We start from the raw sequence: 14520 nt of genomic DNA on the forward strand, positions 1-14520 counted from the left end.
TGGAGATGGCGGTCGTGCATGTGTTTCTGTTTCTGATGAAGGCTGTGGCCAAAAGCTAATGTTTAAGTGTCTTTTAGTTGTGCCGGTCTGCAAATTATCATGTCATCTTTATGGTAAATAACAAACTAGCTTTTCCTTCCAATTTTGATAATTAACATTTATCACTTTGGACAAGCAGTCTCTCAGATGTATGACCATCTTTAGCACTGAATGGTTATAGGTTTGTCTTGGCCTCCAATATAATTTTTATTTGTCATCTTATTACACATTTTGGGATAACACCACCATCAGATATGTTGATATCAAAACAAAGTACCCCAATCAGTGCTCATACGCAATGGAATTCAGAACGGAGCAGGAGGTGACAGGATTATTTGTATTGATATTGACAGAGCTGAAGATGGCATTATTTTGAAATGCATAATGAGATGACAAATAAAAATTATATTGGCGACTAAGACAACTATACTACCATTCATTAATGTAGCCTGTGACTGTGATTCATCGCACGTTGAAAGGTTTCATCGATTCTGGATATTGTTCTCCTGTAATTTTAGTAAATTAATTGTCCTTTATTATTATTTAATTCAAAATAATTTCCATTATTTTCAAATTACTGTGTCCTTTTATAATTAATATGGTTACAAAAGGTTGACTTGAGCAGTGACTGCACTCACAGGCTGAAGCTGTTTTTACATAAAAATTTCTTGGTTTATGCCTTTCACATTGTGTACTAGGCCCTCCATGGTTTTTACATAGGAGTAGGTTACTCTGAGGTCGTCTTTGGCTCTCTGTGCTGTGCCATAGGGATTTATGCTGACGAACTCCATCAACCGCACACTGCCCAAGGAGTATCTCAAAAAACTAATAAAATACAAAACAATCTACATCAAATAATATCTTTCGGGGCTACTTTGATCCCATTCAGTTATTCTTAAAACAAAACTACTTGTATACATGCTTTAACAATGGAAACTCCAGGATGGAATAACAACAATATTTTGAAAAGTGTAGATTGTTACTCACCATATAGAGGAGATGTGGAGTCACAGACAGGCACAACGAAAAGACTGAAATACATTTAAGCTTTCAGCCAAAAGACCTTCTTCTGAATTACAAAATGCACAAATTCATACTACCACAACTGACACACTCGTGACCCTTGTCTCTGGCCACTGAGGCCTGTCTCCAGACTGCAGCAGTGCCTCGTGGGGAAAAATAATCTGGTGTGGGAAGTGGGGGTAAGGAGGAGGCTGTGGTGGAGAGGGGGAGGGATAGCAGGGTAGTGGTGGGGATAGGTGGAGGGCTGCTTGTGGAAGCATGCAGAGATGTGGTGGGGGCAGGGTAGGGCTGCTTGGTGCAGTGAACAGATTTTTTTTTTGGGGGGGGGGGGGGAGACGTTTCTTCTGATTAATTTGATACAGCCTGCCAGAAATTATGCCCCTGTGCCAATCTTTTCATCTCAGAGTAACAATTGCAACACACGTCCTCAATTATTTGGTGGATGAATTCCAATCTCCTGTCTTCCCCTACAGTTTTTAACCTCTACAGCTCCCTCTAGTCTCATGCAAGTTACTCTCTTATATCGTAACAGATATCCTATCATTCTCTCCCTTCTTCTTTTCAGTGTTTTCCATATATTCCTTTCCACCCCTCATTTCTTACTTTATCAGTCCACATAATTTTCGGTATTCTTCTGTACCATTTCAGATGCTTTGATTCTCTTCAATACCAGTTTTCCCAAAGTCCATGTTTCACTACCAAACAATGCTTTTCTCCAGATGTTCATTCTCAGAAATTTCTTCCTCAAATTAAGATCAATGTATGCTACTATTTTACTTCTTTTGTTCTGGAGTGCCCTTTCTGCCAGTGCTAGTCTGCTTCTTCTGTTCTCCTTGCTTCGTCCATCATGGGTTATTTTGCTGCCTGGGTAGCAGAATTCCTTAACTTCATGACACCTAATTCTGATGTTAAGCTATTTGCTATTCTCATTTCTGCTGTTTCTCATTTACTCTCGGTCCATATTCTGTATTCATTAGACTGTCCATTCTGTTCAATAGATCCTGTAATTTTTCTTCACCATCACTGAGGATAGCAATGTTGTTAGTGAATCTTAACACTGATAATCTTTCACCCTGAATTTTAATTCCATGTTGAAGCTTTTTTTATTTTCGTCGCTGCTTCTTCTATGTATAGATTGAGTAGTAGGGGCGAAAGACTATGTTCCTGTCTTACACACTTTTTAACCCAATCTGTTGATTCTTGGTCTTCCAGCCTTATTGTTCTGTCTTGGTTCTTGTAAATATTGTATATTATCTCTCTCTCCCTATAGCATACCCCTATTTTTTCAGGATTTTGAAAATCTTGTGTGATTTGACATTGTCAGATACATTTTTCAGGTCAACAAATCTTGTGAACGTTTCTTGATTTTTCTTTAGTCTTCCTTCCATTATCACCCAAAATGTAAGAACTGTCTGTCTGGTGCCTTTATCTTTCATAAAGCCAAACTGATCACCATCTAACAGATCCTCAGTTTTCTTTTCCATTCTTCTGTGTATTATTCTTGTCAGGATCTTGGATGCATGAGCTGTGAAACTGATTGTGTGGTAATTCCAATACTTGTCGGCTCTTGATATTTTTGGAATTGTGTGGATATTGTTTTTCCAAAAGTCTTATGGTGTATCGCCAATCTCATTCATTCTGCACGCTAACATGAATAAACGTTTTGTTGCCTTTTCTCCCAATGATTTTAGAAATTCCAATGAAATGTTGTCTATCCCTTCAGCCTTATTTGATTTCGTTTTATCCAAAGAGCTTTTAAATTCTGATGTGGCTCCCATATCTCTTCTCTGCTAACTCCTGTTTCTTCTTGTGTCTCATCATCAGACAACTCCTCCCCCTCAGAGAGGCCTTCAGTGTACAATGAGAGGCAAAAAGATTGCCCATCCCAAATAATTTAGAGTCAAAGAACAGAGCATTGCACATGCCCAAGTTCAGAAGTGCCAGCGTTCACAATTCTAGCGGTCTGTGAAGCTTTAGCTTGGTGTTTACATCGTTAGATAGAAGCAGTGTCGAGATTCATTGCAATTTAACTCATTGTATCATTTTTCTTCAGAACCATTATTTGAGCACATAGAAGCAGTTGAAATATAAGAACTCCATGCCGGTGGTCATTTTTTTAGACCTTTGCTGGTAATATTTTAATCCTTAATTCACTACAAATTGTGCAGTTGTAGGCTTTTCTAGGCTCCACATCCTTTCGAAACATTCCATTTTATAATAGTCTAATCTTTAAACAGACAACTGGTCATAATAAAACTATTGAAAATGGATGTATTTATTTGTAATTCCTTCGTTTGCCACCTGGTTTGTATATAGTTTTCAGCTAAGATATCAGCTGACTGGCGTACATATGCTTCAAAATGGCTGATGTGAATATTCGTGAGCAAATAATTGCCCTTTTTGAAAACGGTGTTAGTGCATCTGAGGGACAACATCATTATGGTGTTGATGCTTCCACAGCAAGGAGATGAATTAGATAATTTAGAGATAATGGTGAGGAAGCAATATGTCCAGTACCTGGAAGACCATGAGTCTCTAAACAGAGAAAAGATGAAGAATTGGTCAGGGCTCCATTGTCACTCATCTGGGAACTAAGGAGAGCTTCACATTTTCTGGACTCGTCGAGAACTGCTCTCAGAAGATTAAAGGACCAAGGAATCAGTTCCCATCATACGCTCATCAAAGAACCATTGCCTGACAAATAAACCGTGGATACACTAGCAGTGGTAAGTTCCTGGGAGCATGCTGACTAGAGGAAAGTCATTTTTTCCAAGGATTGCATTATTGTGTTCACGAGCAGAGGTCATGCTCTTGTTTACAGCACAGATGAGCAACGATATGTTGCGAGCTTCTTGGGCCCAGGAGCTAGAACGGACGCATAAGTGTGAAATGTTGGGGCTGGATGTCATACACGGGTGCAGGGACTTTAGAAGGTATTCAAGACAAGTTCAAGTCAGCATGTTACTAACATTTTGTTGAAAGTCTAATCATCCCTGGAGCTCAACTTTGATACCATGAAGGACATCTCACTTACCAACATGATAATCATCCATGACACACTAGCAATAAGATTCAGAGCTGGTTTTAGTGTAGGGAGAATATTATTCAGTGCCTTCTGTGGCCTCCAAAAGTCACTTGATCTCAATCCCATGGAGCACATATTGGCTCAATTTAAAAAGATTCTTAGGGATATTTGGCCAGACCCTCCTTCTGGAACTAGAATGCCGTGTGGGATTTGGTTCACTCTTCATGGGAGAGAATTGCCATGGATGAGGACTTTTTCCATAGACTTGTAAATTCTATGCCTCGAAGGATCCAAGCTGTTCTTGATGCCAATGGCATGTGGACAAAATACTGAAGCTATATGTAGCCTACTCTTAATTTTATTTTATTTCATTTTTCTCTAGAAGGCTTAAATATTTATTAGGTCAACAATATTAATTTCAAAATACAAATCTACCTGCTGCTATATTATTTATATTTTTATGGGAGATCAAATGAATAACACCCTGTAAGGAAGATTATTTATATTTTCTTGGGAATTCAGATAAATATCACCCTCCAAGGATAATTATTTTTATTGTTATGGGCGGTCAGATCAATATTACCTTCCAAGGAATATTATGTTCAGACCAGAAAAAATTAATAAAAAAAGTAAATAAAGCTAAAAACATTTGTGCCACCACAAAAAATGAAGGCTGCAATGAGATTTGATCTAACACATACTACAGCTACCAGTGCAGTAAGCTGACATGCTGCCAAGGAACTACCAATCTATTCTTTTTAGCGTAATGGTCGAATAGATGTACCGTGGTTGAAGAATGAATATTAAACTAGAAACAACAGATATTGGAAGGCACACCCACTCGCTCGTGTAATCATACGTAAGGACTTAGAAAAATATGCCAGTCAGCTGATACGTTTCTTTTAGCTGATAACTGGAGAGATACCAGGTGGCAGTTGAAATAATTACAAATAAATACATCCATTTTCAGTATTTTTACTGTGACCACTTTTCTGTCTGTGTAAAGATTAGACTGTTATAAAATCTTTTGAAAGAAAGTGGAACCTAGGAAAGCCTACAACTGCACAATTTATAGTGAATTAAGGTTTAAAATATTACCTACACAGGTCTAAATAAATAAAATAAAAAAAAGTTTAAAAAAAAAGACAATCGACTCCAGTTAGATTTGAACGTTTGTCCTTCACATTTGTGAACCATCAATCTATCCACTCGGCCATTGAAACATGTGAAATGCTCATCATTGTAGTAATTCTATTGACATGGAGATTTTATATTTCAACCATTCCTACATGCTCGAATAATAATTTTCAAAATAAATAATACAAATGAGTTAAATTGCAATGAATCTGAACATATACTGTACTCTAAAAATTATATTGCTTCTATTTGACGATGTAAGCAGAAAGCTGAAGCTCCACAGACCACTAAAGTTGTGAACACTGGCGCTTCTGAACTTAGGCATGTGCAATACTCTGTTTTCGGTCTCTATAAATTATTCATACCAGGCAATCTTTTGGCTTCTCATTGTACTCTTTCCACCTATCCACTCTTTCCTCTGCATGTAACAGTGGAATTCCCGTTGCATCCTTAATATTACTACCATGGCTTTTTGTTGTCCCTATCTGCAACTCAGCATGTTCCTATTACACTAGGTTCCATGTGTGGCTATGTGCAAGTGGAAGGATTGTGCAAAGGTGGGACTGAACATTACCTGCAACATTGCAACTTTCCAAAACATCTTTTATTAACATCCATAGACATGTGGTGAAACGCAGATACCAAGGTCAATAGTCAAGGTATGAAAGTTGAATAGAACAGTTAAAAATTTACCAATATTGAAACGTGAAAGTAATTTAACCAAACTGTTTAAGCCAGTTCATTTAAAAAGGAGATAGTTCATTGCTTATTAAAACACGAAATTAGTTTGACGAGATTAACAACATTTAATAATATCAAAACCTGAAATCCAACAAGCTCACTAGGGAGTCCTGAAAATGTTTACTATCATCAGTACCTGGCAATTAATAATATCAATGCCAGGGTTAAAAATCAGAGTAGGTGTGGACTCCAGATCACAATTTAACCAAACTCTGAACAATAGAATTTTATCACGTCCTGTTCAGATAACAATATAAAGACAACTGATCCTCGGTACCCACCACCACTGGCCAGAACTTGGGACAGTTAAGAAATTGAACAGTTCAGAATTCTGGCTGCCTTCTAGAATACATGTAGGAGACACACGAGACTATATGCAGGTCCATAATATAATTAACAATTAGGCAAGTTGAAATGAGGGGGAACATAGAAGAGGCTGCGTCGGGCAGCACCATAATGCCCAGGGCAATTATATCGGGAGACTGGCATGATAATTGCAAAATAACAATTGCAGAATAATAATAACAATAAATAAATTAACAGGAATGCACTCAGAGTAATTTCTAATAAGAAAACTTCTCAGATCAAGTTGACAAATTTAGCAGTTTGGAAAGGACACTGCCCACTTGGTTTCTGTAGTCCGGAATAATTTTAAATGCCAACTGTGAATCAAATTAAAATATTATGCCCTTGAGCAGAAAAAATTAATCCATGTGTCATCATGCAAGATAGAACACAGCTCACATTCATAAATACGACCAAAAGATTGGTTAGAGAACTTCCTCCAGGCTGGGCCAGAAAGCTGTTCACAAGGGGTAGTAATTAATTGTTCACAAAAGTTAATATCGAATTCAATGAGACTTAATTTTGAAGATACGTCAGTTGCAGCTGGGAATCAGCTCAACACTTCGATAATAATACATAAAACGTAAGTAAACAGAAAGAGAATAAAATTTAACAAACGTCACCACAATAAGTTAATAAACTTTAAAGCAAATACGACACCTGTGACCACTGGAAGAGGGTTAGAAGGGGTGTGCACAGTAACACGGCCTGTTACATTCAAATTTGGAGACGGTATGTGGGTGGCAGCCATGAAATTCTAAATCGGAAAGCTGAGCTGAAGCACGAACTGGAGGCAATGCTCCTCTCTAAGTTAATCAAGAGAATAATGACCAAAACAGAGGCTCTTACCGCAACAGAGGGGCCACTGAGAACATCAAACACTAAGACGTGGTAAACTCTCAGGAATGACCCTTCCCTGGTTAATGTTAACCGAGAGAAACTTGAGAGTTTCCAAACCTGCTCACTGGGAAAATCTTGTGAGGTGTCAGCTGAAGAATAACTCCCAGTGTTGTCAAATCTCAGGTGGTGCAGCAGATGGTTTCCACCCACTTGCTGCCCTCAGTGTGTGCCCATGTCGAGATGCTAATTTGCATTTCCCATGTCCTTTTTGGAAACACACACGGCATGTTCAGGAGACAAATCGGCAACAAACTGTAGGATCCATAACATGAGGCCCCATGCCAGCACACAAGCTGAACTGAAACTGAAACTTCCTGTGCACTTCACCGTGACCTCTGTCCTCACCACTGCTAGTGTCAGCCGTCCAATACTGAGTCCCCGCCTTGTCGCTTCTCGAGCCGTGTGGTCCACGTCCAAAGATAAGCCCTTATGGGGCATGGAGCAGCCTATCAATTCATGCAACTTCCCAGTCCCTACTCGTAGAATGTTATCCTTTCATTGATTATTCAATCTGTTTTTCACGTTCATTTCCCCCGTGTGTAGTGTGAAATGGCATTCTTAGAAATACTGTGCTCCACTATTAGCCTTCGGAACAGCTAAAGATGGTTGTGTTGTTTGATAAATTATTAATTAGTACGTAAGTGGGAAGCATTCACTGTGCGTACTCTGATCTGTGGTTTGTGCAGATGGTGCTTAAGCAGTTACAGCAAATGGCAGTGGCAAGCCTTGATGTGAGGTAGAAGAAGTCAGTTACTGTACAGGCCCATTTATGCCTTGAGGCAAAGAGTTGGTGGTGTTCTGAACTCCTAGGGAGTCAGCAGGGCCCCAAACAAATGACGGGCAAAATCACAGGCTTCTAACTTTGATGTACAACTTGAGAGTTGGACAATGTATATGTTATGTTGATGTTGATTTATAAAGCTCTTTGTGAGCTACTTGGTTTGGGATCTGTCTATTACTGGGTTGAAGAATTAAAATACAAAAGAATTTTTATATTAGAATAAAATTCATTTAGTAGCTTGGAATAGTTAATGTCTTCTTACAGCACTACCGTATTTACTCGAATCTAAGCCGCACCTGAAAAATGAGACTCGAAATAAAGGAAAAAAAAAAATTCCCGAATCTAAGCCGCACCTGAAATTTGAGACTTGAAATTCAAGGAGAGAGAAAAGTTTTAGGCTGCACCTCCAAATTGAAACAAAGTTGGTCCATTGTAATATGAGACACAATTTAGGTCGAATGAATGACGATACAGCTACAGTAGTTTGGTTCGAGTCGTAAGCTTAGCAGTTAAGCTTTACCAGGTAGCCATTGCTATGCATCAGGCACTCCGTCCGATTTATACGGGTGCCCTTCCTTTTTCACATGCTTCGTCTGATTTGAATTGATTGCTTATTTTTCTTTGATCTGTTAAGTGCCGTTCTCTTTGTTATAGGTGTTTACATCACTCTAAGCTGAAAATGCATTACTGTACTGTGTCATGCATTGTTTGTCGCATTCTGATAATGAGTGTTTACGACCTGTCGCCACTCCCGGCATGGCTTGCTTTTGTGCGCGCTACTGCCGCTTACATTAAAAACAAAAAAAGAGAGAGAGGAATCGTCTCATTAGCGAAACAATGGCAAGAGACTGCTATCTGTTGTTACTTACACTGCTGCTTTCTTTGATAATGATCAACAAGAACCAAATAACAGACTGTGTATGATAGTTCTGAACGAGAGTCTAGCGAAAATTTTTCTCCGTTTGAAAATCTTTGCAGACGCTTCTTTAGTACATTAAATTCTGCACAGAAATTAGTCATCTTAGATTTAAAGATCTAGTCAATTGCCGTGCTTCATTTCTGACTCTATCACCATTAGGTATAAGAATACTAGAATATAAACATGACATGATATGTATATTCTTCCGTGTTTGCTGTTGTCTCACTCTAGTTTCGTAATTTATTAGGCAGACGGGATTTAAATGAGGTAGCAGCAAACACAAAAGAATACATGGCAAAATGTTTATATTTGTATTATTCTTATGAGAATACTGCATGTGATTCACAATTCATAAAAGTTCCTATTAGCAACCATCTTTTCTCACAGGTAGGAAAAAATTCAGAACGTAGAGTTGGCCATATTGACAACATCCCAACAGTCTTTCCAGTCGGATTTTCGTAGTACATTGAAATGCTGCTATATACGAAGATGAACAATATTGACTTTGTATTTACTTCATTGGATAATGTATGAAAATGCAGTGATCGAAACTCGGGGCGGAGAAAAAAGCTCGTCTTCCATCATTTTTTAAATTTATTTACTGACGCAGAGGTTTTGGCGCCGGTATTTATCTTTGTGCCTGCAAAGCATGTCTGTGTAGCGCTACATACATTCAACGGCAGAAGTTAGTTGTGGCGGCACCTACCAACATTTTTCAGAGCTTCCGCTTACTTCGTACTCGATTCTAAGCCGCAGGCGGTTTTTTGGATTACAAAAACCAGAAAAATAGTGCGGCTTAGATTCGAGTAAATACGGTATCCTGCCGTAAGAGGTTTGGTCACAACTGTGGAACGGATTAGCCAGGCCACGAGAATACTCGAAAAAGGCAACTGTGTATTTGTAAGATTTACTAAAGGTAATATTCATTGAGAGAGTGACAGATCCAACACAACTGTGACATATCACACATACCTGTATAAGATGCGTTACATCATACTTGGCAGTGGAGAGATCATCGTGACACTTTTCAATTACAGGCCACATATTCTGTGGATACACATTATGCGTCTTTAATGCAGTGGTTTCCATTTTCCGCTGCATCCTCATGTATTTGAACATCACTGATTCTTCCGTCTTTTAGGGGGAGTTTCCCACCCCGATGGCAAGACAGGGTCCCGAAACTCTGTCCACTCCTCCACCCTCTTTGACAAAGCTGTTGGCAGAATGAGGGCAACTGCTAATGCCGGAAGTTTTTGACCATCATTGATGATGATTTTTATTCAGAATTTAAGCAGTGGCAAGATTCAAACCCAGGACCCAGTACGTTTTAGTTACTAGTCACAGATGCTACTCCAACCTTATGGGAGAGAAATAGTGGAAGGGAAAACAATTATTGGGTGTGTTGGTGGAATGTAAGGTTGTGTGTTGCTGGAGCAGGGAAGGGGATGGGTGGCTGAAAGACAAGAACTAGCATATGTTGAGGCCAGTGGGGGTAAAGAGAATGTAGGATGTATTGCAGGGAGAGTTCCCATCTGCACAATTCATAAAAGCTACTGTTGGTAGAAATGCTCCAGATGGCACAAGCTGTGAAGCAATCATCGAAATGAAGCATGTTGTGTGGGCAGCATATTCAGCAACCAGATGGTCCAGCTGTCTGTTGGCCACAGTTTGGGGGGAAGGGGGTGGGGGTTCATTTGTGTGCATAGCTGCACCTCTGTTGAATCTGGCTGAAAAGTGGTTGTTGAAAGTAGGCTATTGTCAATTATGCATCCTACATCATAGTCTTAGTTCACACACAATTAATTGCTCTTGGATGCTGAATGGACTACTGTTTATGGCCAGTTTTAATGTCATCTATTTATGCACAGATAAACAGCTAGCCATATACTGTACTGATATCCTGCAATATTGTTTGAAGGCAGTAACTTAACACACATGTACGTAAACACAATTATTAATATATGGTAAGTGAATCATTAATACAGTTCCCATACAAAGTTCTCAAATCACTGTCCCTGAAATCTAATAGTCATTTCAATATGAAAACAATGTGCACAGTAAATAACTAAATTGGAAACAACACAGTTCACAGTTTGACCATATAGTCACAGTGAGCATTACTGAAATTTGATATGGTTCATAATACTAACAACACATTTACAGTCCATATTAACCTGAATAAACTCCCAGACAGGAAATTTAAATAAATTGCACATTTTCCGACTTGTATTTAGTACTACGTCGCCTGTGGTACATTGTCCCCTATGGATGTTGCTCTGTTCAAACTCACTGCTGACTGAAATGGCGTCCAGCAGGTTTCACATACAGATTTACAAAAATTAAAACTGACTTTAGCTGTTGGTTTTGCTGAATTATCATAAATTAAGTTAAATATTTATGTTTTGAGCAAATAAATGGTAGGAGATTTGTTTTAAAAATGACTTTCAGATACAAGAATAATTTCATTGAATTATGCTGGCTAGTTTGCTTAAATATAAGATTCTATTTCAGTAAGAATGTTTTTTGTTAAAGGAGCTGATTACTCTAAAACTACATGAGTGCAAATGTTTCTGACATATTTTTGTCATTAGCTGTAGAGATACTTCCCCAATCATAAGTATAAACTGTTCCCTATGACTGTTTTACTATTTGCCAATTTTTGTGCCATCATCCATGTATGATGTACGAAATTTGAGAAAAACTTAATGATAATTTTGGGGAGAAGAAAAACATAACATCTGGAAGGGATCCACTGGGTTTGTTACAACACAACTGCTTGGATGAGATAGGACATGCCTCAGACTGGACTGGAGTAGCCGACCGGTGGAATACTACTGTGGGAGGGGTGGGAAGACTAGTGAGTACAATATTCCTCATTTCGGAACACAACGAGAGGAATCAAAACCATATGAAGGGGCAGGGGCACTACAGATGTAGTGTGTGGACAGTAAGTTCAGAATGTGGGTCTCACGGGGAGCATGCCAGAGATAAGTCCCTGCAGTCGCACTATGCTCTGTGTCCTTGGTGGCTCAGACGGATAGATTGTCTGCCATTCGGGTTCGAATCCCGGTCGGGGCACAAATTTTCAACTGTCCCTGTTGATATTTATCAGCGCTTGTAAGCAGCTAAAGGTCTGGATTTCATTGTAATTTCATGAATCAAAACCATGTCGGAGAATGTGATTCAATTGCTCCTGTCTTGGCTGGTATTTAGTCGTGAAGGGAATGCTCCTCTCTGGACAGATGGCAGGTATGTGGGAAGTGCTAGGTAAGCTATTCGCACAGCATCCCTGCACACTCCCACAAGCAGCACTTCACCTAAACCCCCCCCCCCCCCCCCCCCCCACACACACACCCACCACCCCCACCCACCCACCCTTAGTGTGATATCCCTCCTCCTCCCCATCCCAGCCTCTTCCTTATCCCCACCACCCATACCAGACTGTTTCTCCCACGAAGCACTGTTCCAGTCGGCACTCAGGCCTCAGTGGCCAGAGACAAGAGTTGTGTGTGTGTGTGTGTGTGTGTGTGTGTGTGTGAATTTCTGTGTTTTCTAATTCAGAACAAGGCCTTTTGGCCGAAAGATTACATGTACAGCAGTCTTTTCATTGTGCCTGTCTGCAGCTCAACACTTCCTTTATATGGTTGGTAGCAATCTCTCCTTTGCATAATATTGTTGTGTATCTACATATACATCTATACTCTACAAACCGCTGTGAGATGCATGGCACAGGGTATGTCGCATTGTACCTGTTATTAGGGTTTCTTCCTGTTCCATTCATGAGTGGAGTGTGGGAAGAATAATTGTTTGAATGCCTCTGTGCATGCAGTAATTATTCTAACCTTATCCTCATGGTCCCTGTGTGAGCGATACATGGGGGATTGCAGTATAATCCCGATAGTAATCATATAAAGCCAGCTCTTGAAACTTTCTCGGGATAGTTTACATCTTTCTTTCAGAGTCTGCTAGTTCAGTTCCTTCAGTATCCCTGTGAAATTCTCCCACAGATTAAACCAACCTGTGACCATTCGTCTGCCCTTTTCTGCATACGTTCGATATCCTCTGTCAGTCCTATCTGGTATGGGCTGGTATAGGTCCCACACACTTAAGCAGTATTCTAGAACCAGTCACACGAGTGATTTGCATGCAATTTCCTTTGTAGACAGCTTGCACTTCCCCAGTATTCTACCAATAAACAAAAGTATACCACCCATTTTACCCACGACTGAACCTATGTGATCATTCCCTTACATATCTCTACAAAGTGTTACACCCAAGTATTTGTGAGAGTTGGCCAATTCCAACAGTGAATCACTGATATTCTATCATAGGATACCACGTTTTTTCATTTTGTGAAGTGCACAAGTTTATATTTCTGAATATTTAGAGCAAGTTGCCAGTCTCTGCATCATGTTGAAATCTTATCAAGATCTGACTGAATATTATTGCAGCTTCTCTCAGACAGTACTACATTATACATAACTGCAACATCTGCAAAAAGCCTGATTTTACTATTAACATTGTTGGCAAAGTCATTAATATACAGTATGAACAGTAAGAGGCTCAACACACTTCCCTGGGGCTCACCCAAAGTTACTTCTGCATCTGACGATGACTCTCCGTCCGAGATAACATGCTGTGTCCTTCCTACCAAAAACTCCTCAATCCAGTCACAAATTTCACTTGATATCCCATGCTAGCTCATTTATAGATGACAATGATATGGAAAAATTCACCTTCTAATGTTTATGATTTAATTTTGGAATTTAATTCACCCAAATAGTGCAACATCACACTGTCTATAACAAAAACAGTGCAGTGAGACAAACCGCTGTGTGTATTGTATAGATTTTGGATGACACCCTGAGGCAATTTTCATTCACATTGCTGCACCTACAATGTATATCACTCCGTGTATCTGCATGTGGTTCAACTGGAAAAGTGTTAATACGACATGTGACTGATTGGCCATCATAGCCGAGGGAAAATACTGTAGCTGTTTCATTATCTGTTGGGTGCTGCAAAGTATGTCTGTATGAATGCTCTGATTCTGAAAGACAGTTAAGGTAGTCTGTGATAAATTGACAACAGAAGGTCTGCAGAATATCACAAACGTGTTGTTACAATGTTTTTTGCCGACTTTTGTTCCATGGCATAATTTTTGTTTTGAATATGCAGCTCGCATACTGTAAATGTTATGTATTTACCTTTCAGAAAAATGGGAGGTCCAGGGTGGAATATGTAAGAGGATAGAATGCTACTAGATAGAGGAAATAATAAGCAGTGGACACAGACACACAAAAAGTTCAGAAAATTGCTTAAGGTTGAGAGAAAGTTATTTTTCAAAGCTAATACATGCACATGCGCGGCACATTCACACACACACACACACACACACACGCACACACACACACACACACACACACACAACACGGTCACCTGACACTGTTTCCTGACTGGGCAATTAGTGGTGAATGACAGAGAGGTGGAAGGGATGTAAAGTATAAGGATGGAATGGGAAAGGTGCAGGGTGGGGGTGGCAACATACAGTCTTTGACAGAAAATCATTTCGTTTGCTGGCTGCCACAGTGACAGGTTAGAGCTTTTCAC

At 39.5% G+C, this 14520-nt stretch overlaps 1 protein-coding gene across 2 annotated transcripts in view; it reads left to right on the top strand.

Annotated features, from left to right (window-relative positions):
• Positions 1-14520, top strand: part of LOC124616094 (proline-rich protein PRCC) — a 106070-nt gene that overhangs the window by 54025 nt on the left and 37525 nt on the right. The window lies entirely within an intron of this gene.

This window comes from Schistocerca americana, chromosome 5, assembly GCF_021461395.2.
Source record: "Schistocerca americana isolate TAMUIC-IGC-003095 chromosome 5, iqSchAmer2.1, whole genome shotgun sequence".
In the NCBI taxonomy this organism is placed as follows: domain Eukaryota; kingdom Metazoa; phylum Arthropoda; class Insecta; order Orthoptera; family Acrididae; genus Schistocerca; species Schistocerca americana.